This window comes from Python bivittatus, unplaced genomic scaffold, assembly GCF_059951505.1.
Source record: "Python bivittatus isolate LINGU-HERP-01145 unplaced genomic scaffold, Pbiv_v1 ctg000330_np1212, whole genome shotgun sequence".
NCBI lineage: Eukaryota > Metazoa > Chordata > Lepidosauria > Squamata > Pythonidae > Python > Python bivittatus.
The window spans coordinates 63,084,880-63,100,350 of NW_028277058.1; the positions used below are offsets into that span (position 1 = coordinate 63,084,880).

Here is a 15,471-nt window from a genome sequence, read left to right on the forward strand (position 1 = left end):
CCTACGAACAACACAACAACACAACACAGAGCAACCATTCAAGGGGCTGCAAATGAAGGGGTCCATAAAGGGGGTGGGGTGTAGACTCAGGCACACAACGGGCCTTTCGGGCTCCTTCGAAAGGCCAGCAGGATCGGGCCAGTCTGATCAGTCTGATCTCCTCAAGGCTGTTGCTCCACAGGCAGGGGCCACGGCAGAAAAGGCTCTCCTCCTGGGCTCCCAATGGGCCCCTCCTGCTGGACCAGATGGGACAACCGGGGAGAGGTGGCCCCATAAGCGGCCCGGCCCTCATCTGTGGAGGGCTTTAAAGGGGACCGCCAGCACCCTGAATCACCCCTGGAGGCAGGCGGGAGCCAAGGCAGGGGCATGTCTCCTGCGCCCAGAAAGAGATGCCACGGACTGCCTGTGCCAGCCCTTGCTGCCCAGCTGAAGCCTCCAAACACTCTCCAAAGGCAGCCCCAGGTAGAGCGCCTTGCAGCAGTCCAGTGATGTCAGCAAAATGGGAATTAATTGATAGAGTTGAAGTCAGGCCGGGGTCTTAAACTAATTGTGAAATTGCACACGGGATAATTTCTTGCTGGATAATTCCCCAAGGTTTGATCTGTCAAGGGCTCTGATGATGCTTTTGCCAATTTAAAGCCTGTGCTATGATATTGCTGGGGCTGATTCAAAGCTGAGGTGCGTTTTTGGGATGCAATTCATCCTGAAGGACCATTCGAGCCTAAAATACATACCCCAGTCGAATTATGGGGGGTGGTTTTGAATGTCTGATATCAGGGATATAATATACTTCCCCTTTACGTTATATTTAGCTGGCTTCCTGGGCAGCCCCAAAAAGGGCATTGGTAATTGCAGGATGACACGCCATCACGGCCATGGCGGAGATCTTTGGGGCAATCAGGAAAACTCCTGGGTGCGTGGTGCCAGATCATATCTATTTTGCGGCTGTTGGAGCCTGTCCAAAACTGATGAAGGGATTACACACCCGATGAGGAAAAACTTTGGCTTTGCTGCTCGTCCTGCTGATCTTTGCAGACCTGTGCATAAAGTTTAAGTACTCCTGTAGGGAGACTTTGCTCACACACAAATGCTTTGTGAACCAAGTCCCTGTCTGTATCCTGCAACCGTGTTCTTCGTGTGGCCACAAAAGGATCCTGCTGGGTGAGGCGAGCAGGTTGTGGGCCTCCTCCCATCTATTGCTTTTTGAAAAGAAACTTCAAGTCCTCTACGGGCTCAGTAGTCCGCTGTCGGCTGCCACCCTGTCCCGGCGGAGTGACGGCTTCCCCTGTCTCCTTTGCCCTGGAATGGCGAATCCAAGGCTTACCCCTTCAAGCTTCAGAGAGGCGTGGGTAGTCAGCCACACTTGGTAGGCCCTTCCCACTCGGGCTGCAATGGCACGTCCTTCCAGATCCTCAAGGCAACCCAGTATCCTGGCTGGAAAGGATGCGCACCAGCGCCAGGGGGCACGGTCTGGTGGGTCGATGTAAACCCGAGAGGAGAAAATAAAACAGCAGACGAAGAAACCACGTCTGGCCTCCCAAATTCAGTTCCAGTGACAGACTTTTAAATACCATTCGCCGCTGATGAGGCCACTAGAAATTTTACCAAACAGAATCCAACTCATCCCTGGGACTGATTTCACCTGTCAAAAGAGGTCTAAATGCAAAACGTCTGGGCATTTGTTCAAATGTGCGTTGTAAGGTCTGGTTAGCATGCTCAGCCCATCCACTAACAAGCTCCAGAAGGCGTGCAACTTCTTGCCCACTTAAAAAATATAAAGAAAAAAAATATAAACCCAAGTCCTGGGCCATTTTCTGGCCCAAAGTCCACTTGTTCCGCCTCTCCAGGTCCCGGTCCTCCAGGCTGGGCACCGGGAGTGCCTTTCTAACAATTTTAAGGTCACTCCGAGCACAAAACACCCACAGCAACTTGCTCAGCTTCAGCTAGTGCTGACTGAGGATTGATGGACGTCACTAATAGCTGGAGGGAGGCATGTTCTGGGCAGAGTCTCCGGCAGGGCACAACCCAACAGCCACCCTCATCTCCAGATGCTCCCCAGCCTAGAGCCAAGGGAGCGCCGGTAAGATGGCGTCTTTCTTCCAAGATCCATCAGGGCGGCCGTTCTGCTGTCGCCTCCACATCCGCTCTTCGGTGCCTTCTGGAAGTAGGATCCGTTCCTTCTGATGGGCTCTGCAGTGCACAACAGCCACCTGCGTAAGAAAGTATACAATTCCCAGCAAAATTAATACGGTTGGGGTTTATTTGATTTCAGTTCCAGCCGCTGTGAACGGTCCTTGCTTTTTCCACAATGCCCCGTGCACGTACAAAACTCCAAAAACATCTTTAAAATTGAGGTGGACATTAGCAATTTTATCATCAACCGACTGGAGAGCTTGGACTGGAGCCAGAAGTCCCGCTCTCCTGGGGCAAAGGGTTAGTTTTGTTTCGTTTTTTACTGTTTCCCATCGAGTGACATAGTCTGCCTTGCTGCTTCTATGAATCACACTGCAGCTGCCACCACTGAAATGAAACGCAGTCCAACTTGGCGTCATCCAGTGACCGTCTTCCCGCTCAAGAGTTGCCACCGCTGAGTGTGGCTTACAGGCTGGCCCAAGTGAATTGCTCCGCTTCTTTAACCAGAAGACAAGGCCTGCTGAGTCCCGTGGCCTGGCTCTTCTGCAGGCTGGGGAGGGGCTGAGGAGCGCTTGGGTCTAAACTGCCCCAAGGCTGTGCTCCAGTCTGGCACAGCGTCAGAGGGGCTGAGTCTCTTCTCCGGTAGCCCACAAAGAGACAAGGCGCCTGGGTGAGGGAGTCTGAGCTAAGGCTTGTCCCAAGAAGGTCAGCAGGGAAACGGTGCGCTTGGTGTCTGCTCCAGTTGAACCGCCCTCCCGTATTGTATGGCACCTTTTATTTCCCAAGTTCCAATAAAGCCAAATAAAGAGACTTGAGACGAGCTTCTTTAAGATAACAGATGTATTTTGATCAAGACACAGCTGGGTGACTCCAATCAACACCCGTTAGAAGGGAATGTCGAAGGAATCGCACCTCACAAAGCAAACATCAGAGTTTTATTGTTGTTGTTTAGTCGTTAAGTCGTGTCCGACGCTTCGTGACCCCATGAACCATTTTGCGCCAGGCCTTCCGGTCCTTCACTGCCTCCCTGAGTTTGCTCAGTCTCATGCTCATTGCTTCAGTGATGCTCTCTAACCATCTCATCCTCTGCCGTCCTCTTCTCCTTTTGCCTTCAATCTTTCCCAGCATCAGGGTCTTCTCCAAAGAGTCCTCTCTTCGCATTAGGTGACCAAAGTATCTGAGCTTGAGCTTCATTATCGATCCTTCCAATGAGCAATCAGGGTTGATTTCCTTTAAGATTGACTGGTTTGACCTCCTGGCAGTCCAGGGGACTCTCAAGAGTCTTCTCCAGCACCACAGTTCAAAGGCATCAATTCTTCGGCGCTCAGCCTTCTTTATGGTCCAGCTCTCACAGCCATACATTACTACTGGAAAAACCATAGCTTTGACTATGCGGATCTTTGTCGGCAAGGTGACGTCTCTGCTTTTTAATATGCTATCTAGGCTTGCCATAGCTTTCCTCCCAAGGAGCAAGCGTCTTTTAATTTCATGGCTGCAGTCTCCGTCTGCGGTGATCTTGGAGCCCAAATAAATGAAGTCTGTCACTGCTTCCATTTCTACCCCTTCTATTTGCCAGGAATTGATGGGTCCAGATGCCATGATCTTAGTTTTTTTAGTGTTGAGTTTCAAGCCAGCTTTTGCACTCTCCTCTTTCACCCTCATCAAGAGGCTCTTTAGTTCTTCTTCACTTTCTGCCATGAGGGTGGTATCGTCCGCATATCTGAGGTTATTGATGATTCTCCCTGCAATCTTAATTCCGGCTTGTGATTCTTCCAGCCTGGCATTTCTCATGATGTACTCTGCATATAGGTTAAATAAGCAGGGTGACAGTATACAGCCTTGTCGTACTCCTTTCCCTATTTTGAACCAATCGGTTGTTCCGTGACCGGTTCTAACTGTTGCTTCTTGGCCCGCATACAGATTTCTCAGGAGACAGGTAAGGTGGTCTGGTACCCCCATCTCTTTAAGAATTTGCCACAGTTTGTTGTGATCGACACAATCAAAGGCTTTTGCATAGTCAATGAAGCAGAAGTAGATGTTTTTCTGGAACTCTCGTGCTTTCTCCATGATCCAGCGAATGTTGGCGATTTGATCTCTAGTTCCTCTGCCTCTTCGAAACCCAGCTTGTACATCCGGTAGTTCTCGGTTCAGGTATTGCTGAAGCCTAGCTTGTAGGATTTTGAGCATAACCTTGCTAGCATGTGAAATGAGTGCAATTGTGCGATAGTTTGAGCATTCTTTGGCGTTGCCCTTCTTTGGAATTGGAACGTAAACTGACCTTTTCCAATCCCGTGGCCACTGTTGCGTTTTCCAAACTTGCTGGCATATTGAGTGCAGCACTTTAACACCATCGTCTTTTAGTTTTTTAAATAGCTCAGCTGGAATACTGTGATCTCCACTAGCTTTGTTGTTAGCAATGCTTCCTAAGGCCCACTTGACTTCACTCTCTAGGATGTCTGGCTCAAGGTCAGTGACCACACCAGCGTGGACATCACGGACATTAAGATCTTTCTTGTAGAGTTCTTCTGTGTATTCTTGCCACCTCTTCTGCTTCTGTTAGGTCCCTGCCTTTTTTGTCCTTTATCATGCCCATCTTTGCACTAAATGTTCTTTTCATATCTCCAATTTTCTTGTAGAGATCTCTAGTCTTCCCCATTCTATTGTTTTCCTCAATTTCTTTGCACTGTTCATTTAAGAAGGCCTTCTTATCTCTCCTGGCTATTCTCTGGAAATCTGCATTCAGTTGCTGATATCTTTCCCTTTCACCCTTGCTTTTCGCATTCCTTCTTTCCACAGCTATTTGTAAAGCCTCATCAGACAGCCATTTTGCTTTCTTGCATTTCTTTTTCCTTGGGATGGTTTTAGTTGCTGCCTCCTGTACAATGTTACGGACCTCCGTCCATAGTTCTTCAGGCACTCTGTCTACCAAATCTAATCCTCTAAATCTATTCATCCCCTTCACTGTGTACTCACAAGGAATATGATCTAAGTCATACCTGAGTGGTCTAGTGGTTTTCCCTACATTCTTCAATTTAAGCCTAAATTTTGCAGTAAGAAGCTCATGATCTGAGCCACAGTCAGCTCCTGGTCTTGTTTTTGCTGTCTGTATAGAGCTTCTCCATCTTTGGCTGCAAAGTATATAATCAATCTGGTTTCGGTATTGACCATCTGGTGATGTCCATGTGTAGAGTCGTCTCTTGTGTTGTTGGAAAAGAGTGTTTGCTATGACTAGCTTGTTCTCTTGACAGAACTCTATTAGCCTTTGCCCTGCTTCATTTTGTGCTCCAAGGCCAAGCTTGCCTGTTATTCCGGTTACTCCTTGACTTCCCGCTTTAGCATTCCAATCCCCTGTGATGAAAAGGACATCTTTTTTTGGTGCTAGTTCTAGAAGGTGTTGTAGGTCTTCATAGAAGTGGTCAACTTCAGCTTCTCCAGCATCAGTGGTTGGGGCATAGACTTGGATGACTGTGATGTTGAATGGTTCGCCTTGGATACTCACTGAGATCATTCTGTCGTTTTTGAGGTTGTACCCCATTACTGCCTTTCCGACTCTCTTATTGACTATGAGTGCAACTCCATTTCTTCTAAGGGTTTCTTGCCCACAGTAGTAGATATAATGGTCACCCGAATTAAATTCACCCATTCCCGTCCATTTCAGTTCGCTGATTCCCAAGATGTCGCCGTTCAATCTTGTCATCTCATGTTTGACCACATCCAGCTTGCCTTGGTTCATCGATCTTACCTTCCAGATACCTAGACAATATTGTTCTTTACAGCATCGGACCTTCTTTTCGCTTCCAGATACATCCGCAGCTGAACGTCCTTTCGGCTTTGGCCCAGCCGCTTCACTCTTTCTGGAGCTACTTGGAACTGCCCTCCGCTCTTCCCCAGTAGCACATTGGTCACCTTCCGACCTGAGGGGCTCATCTTCCGGCGTCACATCTTTTAGCCTTCTGACATTGTCCATGGGGTCTTCTTGGCAAGGATCCTGGAGTGGGTTGCCATTTCCTTCTCCAGTGGACCACATTTTGTCAGAACTCTCTGTCATGACCTGTCCGTCTTGGGTGGCCCTGCACGGCGTAGCTCATGGCTTCTCTGAGTTACGCAAGCCCCTTCGCCACGACAAGGCAGTGATCCATGAAGGGGCAGAGTTTTATAGACATCCATTAATGTTTGCAGGTGATACATTCCCCTATATCCATACGTGGGGTTTGGGGGATGGTCTAAGGAGGGCTTGAGGTGGTCCCTGAAAGTTGAATCTAAGTTTAACTTTTTTTCCTTCTTATCTCTCCTTTGGAATCCCAAACCTTTCTCTCCGGACATCGGCCGAACACCAGCCTGGTACGGAATTAATTTATGGCTACAGGCCTCTGGCTCATTGCTTCTAAGGGAGATGGGGTAGGGGAATGGTGTGCTCTTTATAAAGTAAGTTAACCCTTTAGAATAGAGGGCACTCTTACAGGTATAGTTATACATCATGTGAAACATCTCTATATCTCTATAAAATATATAGAGAATATAAAATGGTGTACTAAAATAATGCCCTTCAGTATGGACCCTCGGGTTTCCAAGCAGAGTGGGGCTGTCATTGTTAGGATTTTCCCATTCGAGGCAAAAATAAATCAGTGGAGCAGCAGGTGGAAATTCCTGAGATCTTAAGTGAGGAGTTGCAAGCCAGGGAGAGGTGGGGGGGGGGGGAGATGACCACCTCATTAACTGTCCTGAGATTCCTGTGGCAAACCTCTTTTTGCCTCCAGCCTGAGCGTGATTCCAACTCTCCGAAAAAAGGACAAGGAGAAGCTTGCTGGTGCTCTCCGCCCCTCTTTTTTCCCATGGAAATGACTTTGCGTTCAGCTTTCTACTCTTATTCTGCACAACAAATCTCCCCCAAGCAAGGGGCCCCCAGGCACAAAATAACAATTCACCTCCTCTCTCTTTCCAACCAGGGGCACGAGGGGGGGGGGAAGCTGTGGTCCCCTCAGGCCCCCTTTCTAAGTCATTTGCATTCATTACCCATTGACATCAATTGGGATTTTCTTCTCTCTTTCCTTCAGAGCACTTTCTGACATCCCTCTTCCTCCAAAAAACATCTCAGGACCTTCATCTCATAAAACTAAGCAAAAATGCCAAATGGCTGTCCCCAGCAGAAGAGGGGAGGCCTGTCTCAAACGCCTCCTGGCTCATGGGTTTGAAGGGGGGGGGCGAGCAAGCTATGCATTCACTGAGCAAGCTATGCATTCCCCCTCCCCTTCCCCCTGGCCCTCAGCCTTCTCCCTATTTGTCAGGGATGGTCCTCTGTGGGGAGGACTTGCAAGATGCGTGCCAGCTAGGCACTGCGTTCTATAGGTTTTTTTTCTTTTTCCCAACCTCAGGCAAACCTCCTTTTGCCTTTTAACTGTTATCTTACAATCACTTTACATTATGTGTCATCCCTTTCTTCCTCCACAAGACAGAAAGGTTTTAACAGGCATACCTTCATCCCCTCAGCTCCTTCATCAACAGAACAACAATTGCAGTTGCAAAATAGTCTCTCTCAAAAGTTGGTGCCTCTAGAAACTCTGGCCCAAGGGAGGGGTTGAGCTGAATACCGGCCGACCTCAAAAACAGAAGAAGAAAAAGAAGATTTTACACGCCCTGCAGGCTGGTGTTTTCAGAGCTCTCAGTTTCATTAGTTGCAAAATTTCATTATAGTCCAAACTTCCTTCCAGTGGCCATTTTACTTGGTCCTCTAACTGATACTGTGGCCACACGTTTTCAGGCACACAAAAAATCAACTTTGATTTTGTCAGGGGATCTCTGCCACTCAGCTCCCTAAAGGTTTTTCAAGACACACGCTAAAGGCGTTCCATTCCTATTCCATTCCTGTTTTCACTCTGGCCAGAACCCATACCTCCGTCTACGATTTGCGTCCCTTTTCCGCTGGGAATCGGTAGGGGCCTCCAGCTTTCCATCACCGCCCCCTACCGAACCCAGGGTTTTCTGTCGCCCTTGGTCTGACAAATCTTGAGAGGATTTACATGGAGTAATGAAAAGCCTTTGCTCACCAAGTGTGTCCTTTTTCAACAATTACCGATGCTTCTCAAAGTTCAGGTGGAGATTCTTCTGCCAACGTTCCCTCTTCATCGACTCTCACCTTTGGGTCTGGTCCAGCCTGGACAGTTGGGTCCCATGAAGATACCATTCCCAACAAATGGGGTGCACCTTTACTCCTCAATGACCACCGTTGTCTTAAGCCAAAACCGGAAGCAGGCAGAAGTCCCATCTGGGTCACCAAAAAATGTTGGCCACGGGGTGACCACCTGATTGGGGCACGTTTTTACCCAGTGCGAGAGAGGGCCAAATTATGCACAGAGTTGAGGGAAGGCTTTCACAGAGATAGGATTTCTAGGTCAGGCCTTGGATCCCAGTTGCTTCCTGTCCCACCTGAAAGACCTCCATTGCTTGCTCCCCCAAAGTGAAGTTCCTCTCACTCTCCCTGAGGGAGAACCAGAGAAGATCACCCAGCAGCTTTATGGGCACCCAACAAGTCAAGGACACTCCCAACAGCTGACAGCTGGTCCGTGTCCAGCGTGGTGCAAAGGTGAAGGAAAACCCTGGTTCAAGTCCTCCCTCAGCCACAACATTCACCAACGGATGATGGGAAACTGAGGGATGGGGTTCCTGGAGAGGATACACCTAGTGGACAATGGGAAGGGCCCTGGAGGCCAATGCAGATACGCTTTGCTTGGTCACTGCTCAGACCTCAGGTTGGACACAGAGCTTGGCTTGCTCCTCCAAAGATGCCCCAACAGCCTGCTGGCACTCACCAGCTTCCAAGGGACTGAACCGTGGCTATAGACAGAGATCAGCCTGTCCTTGCTTCGTGCCATCGCTCTTCCACATTTTCCTGAGGGCAACACTGGGTTTTACACCAGAGGAACCAGCAGGGCTCTATCTGCTCTGATGGGCAAATCAAGACAAGATTGTTGGGACTCCTATATTTCAATCAAGACAGCAGCACGAGTTTTGGTCTCAGATCTTTGTCTGCTGGCCAGCGGGCAGCTCTTTCAGGGATCTCTGTGTGTCTCCCCTGATGAGAGAAGGCAGGAGCACAGACCCGAAGGCAGCCTTGAGCTACTCAGCTGTCTTTGCGCATTTTGGGAACCTGACCTGGCCATGCTCAAAGAGACCTTGACAGGTGCGTGTCCCAGAGGCAGCCTCGCAACTGAGCCCTTGAGCAGGAGTCCAAGACTCAGGGGTCGGTCCCCATTCTGAGGTCCCGTCAGCCTCCTCTGGGAGCAACTGGTTGCATGGCTTGGAAGCAGAAAATACATAGGTGGTGTTCACACAGCACACTTAGCCAAGTCAGCTTAGCAGGGGCATTCACCCAACGTACTAAGTTTGATTAATTTTAACCTTGGCTAGATTTAAGATGTTGTGTGAACCCAGTCCATTCGGTCAGCTTACGGTCAGTTAACTAAGCAAACCTGGAAAATGGGTTAAGCCAGTAACAGAGTTAAGGATGTCATGTGAACGGAGCGGCTGCATTCTTGGATGGACGGATGATGTGCCCTCAAGGGGATATTGACTCTCAGTGACCAGATAGATGGACTTTCTCCATGACCTTCTGCCCCTAACCTGTCAGATGGTAACGGTGATCCTGGAAGGGTTCATTTTGTATTTGTGTTAACGTCTCACGCACGCCGGGGCTGTTGCAAAGCACAGAGTGGAAAAGTGGAAAGAGGAAAAGCAAGAACCAGGCAGAGTGCGATGCTCTGCTAAAATATTTGATCACTGCACTTGCCATTCTCTCTGATTAATAACCTAATAATAATAATAATAACCACCTAATAATCTCCCTGGACTCAGGAGACTGAGTTATGATCAAAAGCCCCAAGTTCATATTATTCTCGAGCTTATTTCGAGAGGAAAGGTCTTCCACGAGGAAACCCTCCAAATCCTTCACCAAGAGGCTTGGTCATCTAGCAAGCTGCAGTCCCCGAATATACAACTCCCTTGCAGGGTGAATAGACACGCAGGTGCAAAGTTGCAGGCAAGAGGAAAGACGGAAAGAAAAGGAATCGGCCGTGCGGCAGTGGGCAGCCCTAACAATCAATATTTAGGGGTGGCACTGACTGGGCAGGGGAATGTTTCTTGAAGGGAAGGAGAAGATGATTTCACAGGGTCACAACAGGTTGTTTATCCCCCTTGGACCTGCCCAGTGCTGGAAACCTAGTTAAAAGGGGCTCCTTAGCAGCCGGTGTCCTTAAGATCTCCAGCAGGGCAGAAGAGACCTCTCCATGGCCAGACTGCACTTCCCACCAAAAGGTTATTTTCTGTCACTTATTGCATTAAGCCTTTATGATCCAAATGGGTATAAAAAGACAGGGAAGGGGAAACAATACCCTACACGATGTTTCCTTGATAAAGTGGCTTCGACTCTCAAAACTCATTCCCTAACCTGCCACCCTCCAAACAAACTTGTAGGTGTTTATACTTCCACAGATCTGGAGGGCAGCAGGTTGGGGAATTTGCTTTACTCACTAAATGTTCTTTTTCCTCCTCAAAAGAAGCTCTTCTGGGAATGGAGTGATGAAACCATCTACACTCGAAAATCCGTTCTCTGGGATAACAGAGCCCCCAGCACTTCTCCCTCCACCTCTGAATGCAACGCCCTCACCAACATCCAGAATCTGGGATGTACGTCTCGGGTCCTTCTGCAGGAAAAGGGGTGGAAGTAGGGGGAAATGAGGAGGGGGAAGCCCATCCTTTCTTACAAGGTCATCTCATGAGGTCCCCCAGGAGGCCTGCCTTCCCTCCCTCCCTTTTCCCCTCCCTCCCTTCCTCTTTCTTCTCTCTTCTCTTCTTTCTTTTTTCATATAATTTTTATTAAGAATTTTGAAAAGAAAATAAAAACTAACAAGAACTAATATAAAGAAAAGAAAGGAAAAGAGAAAGAAAAAGCAAAAGTGCAAAAAGAAAGAATGAAAAGAAATAGAAAGGAGTAGTTTCTGATTTTCTTTACAACAATTCTAAGTACAAATAAAAAATTACCTCTTACTCTATGGTTAGAAAAAGAAAACCTCTCTCTTTTTCTATTATCTATTTCAGTGTTTCTCAACCTTGGCCACTTTAAGATGAGTGGACTTCAACTCCCAGAACTCCCCAGCCAGCATGGCTGGCTGGGGAATTCTGGGAGTTGAAGTCCACTCATCTTAAAGTGGCCAAGGTTGAGAAACACTGATCTATTTTTTCTAATCATCAGAACCATAAACCATAAATTTAATTTTTTTTTTCTGTTTTACGCAAAAAATCCATGAGGGGCTTCCGCTCAGCAATAAACTTAGATAATGTTTTTTCTCTGATCAAAGATGTCAGTTTAGCCATCTCAGCAAGTTCCACCATCTTTGCCAACCAGTCCTCCACGGCGGGTAATGCCAGATCTTTCCACCTTTGTGCATGCAATAATCTCGCTGCATTATCATGTATAAAAACAAAGTTGCATGACTTTTTCCCAGCTGTTTGTCCCTCAATCCCAAAAGAAAAGCCTCTGGTTTCAATTGTATATAAGTCTTTAAGATCCTCTGAATCAGTATATGTATTTGTATCCAAAACTTTCTAGCATTTTTACACATCCACTGAACATGATAAAATGACCCTTCATGTTGTCCACATGAATTTTTATATTTATTTCCAACATAAATTTGAAGTGCCTTTAAACATTCTAGGCAATTTCTCCGGTGACATATACCAACGGTACGTATTTTATAAAAATTCTCTTTAAGATGATAACATAGTACAAATGTCAATCCTTTCAACCACATATTTTCCCATTGTTCCATTTGTATATTATAACTAAAAAACGTAGCCCACTTTATCATATATTCTTTCATTTGTTCTTCTTCTGTTTCAAATTTCAATAAAAGCTTATCCATTTTAGCAATTACAGGTTCACCATTTGTACATAGTTCTATTCCAGCTCAGTCTTACAATATTCAAAACCATAAATTCTATGGTCTACTTTAAATCTTTCTAATAATTGTAAATAAGAGAACCATTGGCAACTATATCCCTCTGCCACCAGTTCTTCTCTTGATTTTATTTTACCTTCCCCTTGACACAATTCTGGTATCTCACAATGAGGTAGCCACTGGTGTTTGCTTATTATTCCTTATCTGTAAAATGCTTTTTGTGCTAAGAGCACAAAGGTGTTTTTGGGCACAACCTGGATTTGTATCTATTCCATATTCTCAGTATGGCACATCTGACATAATTATCTTTAAAATCTGCATTGACTTTAGCTTTGTGATACCACAAATATCCATGCCACCCAAATCTCAGATCATGTCCTTCTAGCTGCAACAGCCCTCTGTTTCTCAGCAGCACCCCCTCTTTCATCCAAATTAAACAACAAGCAACAGAATATGAAATCGGGTAAACAGAGTGAACCCTGTTTTTATTAGCTTGTGGCAAAGAGGGAAAGGCACAGCTTGGCTTTGGGTTCCCTTTCCCAAACCAGCCACGTTATGCCACGCTCCCTTCTGCGTCTCGGCCTTCAAGGCAGTCTCGACTCCCGGGGGACACCTGCAATGGTCCAGACCATTTTTGGGGCACCATTTTCAGAAGCGGGTGAGCCTTACCTTCTCCATGGGCTGAGAGAGAATCCCTTCAGGCAGGGCTAGAAGTGGTGGTCTCCAGCCTGGTGCCTTGAACCCCTCGACTACCTGGGTCTCAGGCCCCAGTGAAAACTGAGGCACTTGTCCAGCCCTGCCTACTCAGCCCTACAAGAAAAAGAGTTGGGGGTGCAGGGCAGCCAGAAAACCCGGGCTCTGCATTAGTGGACCCTCTGGCTGAACGTGCCTCTCTCACAATGATTGGCCAAAGGGGCTGGCCAGGACCCTTCAAAGGCCAAGGATACCAGGCTGTGGCAACCACAGGCGGAGAACCTAATCAGCTAGAACAGGCTTGGCCTTCAGCAGGTTGTTGCCACCCAGGGAACCAACTAGCCGTCAAGGGAGGCCACGGCTACCAGACTTTCCCTGTCAGGCTCTGCTCAGCCACAGGAGGGCAGCAGAGAACTGTGTAAAATGCTTGTGCAAAACCAGAGCAGGGCTGGACAGATGACCAATGTCCTTCATCTAGCCGCCTGTCAAACCCTTCTCCTCGTCATCTCCTGATCTGGCAGGAATGAGGACAGGCTTTGTATTGCCTCAGCAAGGGCGGAGTGATGCTCAAAGTGGGGGGTGCTTCACATGCATGAGGTTGGGGGGGGGGGTCTTGAGATCAGGAGGAGGCCTTTCTTCTTCAAGACCCCCTGCCTTCCCAGAGGTCAGAAAACCACCTGGAGGTGCCCATGAAGTCACCAGCTCAGTTCGCCCAACTTGGTGGCAGGACCTGGATCAAAGTTATTGAGTCCTTGGGTGGGAGACCACCAGCAAAAGCTCAAGGCTATAGGCGGCCCTTGGGAACTGAAAAGCATCTGGGAATTTTTTTTAAGAGGGGTGGGTAAAGCTGGGTAAACCCCAGGGCTTAAAATCTCTGATCCCTGTAACTTCAAAGGCAAGGTGGTCGGAAGCTACCTGAAGTTGCTGGTGAAACACCAGGAAATCTGTTGTCTGGACTAAACCCTGCAGCTCAACACCACCCAGCAGACACCAGCCATGAACGCCTACACCAGTATACTGTATAGTCCACAGAATACTTCCATTTGAGACTATCCTAAAACCTGAACTTCTTCATCTATTAAACTAAACTCACATGTGTGTATGGAGAAAAACTGCTGCAGTTGGTCCAGGGTTCCTCCCATTCAACTGGTGAAGCGGGACTTTGACAAAAAGCCATAGGCAAAGTTTGCATTGGGGGAGGCCAGAGAAAGGGGGGGCCATATGCAAGTCGGTGCCAGAGGCGGTTCTCAACTTGTGCCATCTTTCTGAACGTGGCCAAAACACAAAAGAGGGATCTGCCCTGCAATCGCACAGGCGACACAGTTGCAATGAACCTCCTGAGCCTGTGGCCGCCCAGCCCGGATCCCGGGGTTTTGCGCGCAGGCCGTGGGGCTCAGCTGGTGGGGTGGCCCCCAAGGGTCTCACCTGCAGTCTCAGCTGGGGGCAGCCTTGGGCCAGGCTGGGCGCTGTGGGCTCACCGGGCACTTGTTTTCTCTCTCTGCAGAACAGCGGATGCATCAACTTCAAGAAGCCCCGTAAGGTACATGCGGTGGGAGCAGAGGAGAAGCCCCCCTTGCCCCCCAGGAAGAGTCCCCAGTGCCCCCCAATGCCTTTCTCCTGCTTCTTCCCTGCAGGAGTTCAAGATCCTCACCTGGCTGCGCCCCCTGCAGGCCATGTGCTGCAACTACGCTTTGGCCCCCAACCGGGCCCTCCAGCAGTGGCTGCGGGGCCTGCCCCCCCTCTGTGTGGCACAGAGGTGGGTGCCTGGGCTCTGGGTGCCCGGGCCTAGCCCCCTCCTCTCCCGCTTCCCACTCTCTGCCGGTTACCAGCTCTCCTGTGCCACCGAGCCACCACTGAAGGAGCAACCCCTCCCAAACCCAGCAAGCCCACCATGGTGATCTCATGCTGCGCAGAGTGAGGGCCTGGAGGGGAGGGTCTCTGCGGCCTCTGCCCCCCGATTCCCGCTGACCCATGTTTCCTTTGCAGCTCAATCGCCTCTCTGGGAGTGAGCACCCCGCTGTGTGGGGCCAGACCCCCACATCACCGCGACCTGGTGGGGCCATCAGTGCCTCCCCACCACTGAGGGAGCTCTCCAGATGACTCGGGACTGCCCCTCCCTCTGGACTCCTCCGCCTCTGCTCCTGCTGGGGGGAGGCTGAGGGATGACCCCCAAACTGGCCCTATGACCTCATGATCGGGACCGGCTGAGCGAACTTGTTCCCCAACGTTCTAGTCCTTGGAGTTATTTCAGAGCACAGCCACGGGGGGTGAAATTCTTCCTCTCACCTGGTCTTGGTTTGGGTGCCCAAACTTGTTCCCCACGATCTGACTGGTTCGGAAGAGCCCCTGCCAAGCACTTCGTGCCCCTCTGCGGGGAAGGGAGTCCGTCAGCCTGGCACAAAAGCGTTGGCCGGAAGCGCTCCGCTGCCCCTTCCCCGGCTGTTTTTCCACTTCCAGCTGGACCAACGGTGAAGCAGCCCTTGGGTGCTCCTTGGGGCACGTGGTGGAGAGAGGGACCCCTTTTCCTTTGGTTCCCCTTTTCAGGCTTAGTAACCCCCCCCCCCCCGATGCAAAAATGGTAAGGCTGGAAGGGACATGGTCAGGCTTTGGTCTTCCTGCTGGAAATGCCGGAAATGCCAGTAATTTCCTTTCCCCCAACTTTTGCGCCATTCAGAAGCTGCCGCCAATGGCCCGT

At 49.1% G+C, this 15,471-nt stretch overlaps 1 protein-coding gene across 1 annotated transcript in view; it reads right to left on the minus strand.

The window, feature by feature from the left end:
• Positions 1-15,471, minus strand: part of LOC103051008 (H-2 class II histocompatibility antigen, E-S beta chain-like) — a 273,476-nt gene that overhangs the window by 234,264 nt on the left and 23,741 nt on the right. The gene's annotated exons all lie outside the window — the stretch shown is intronic.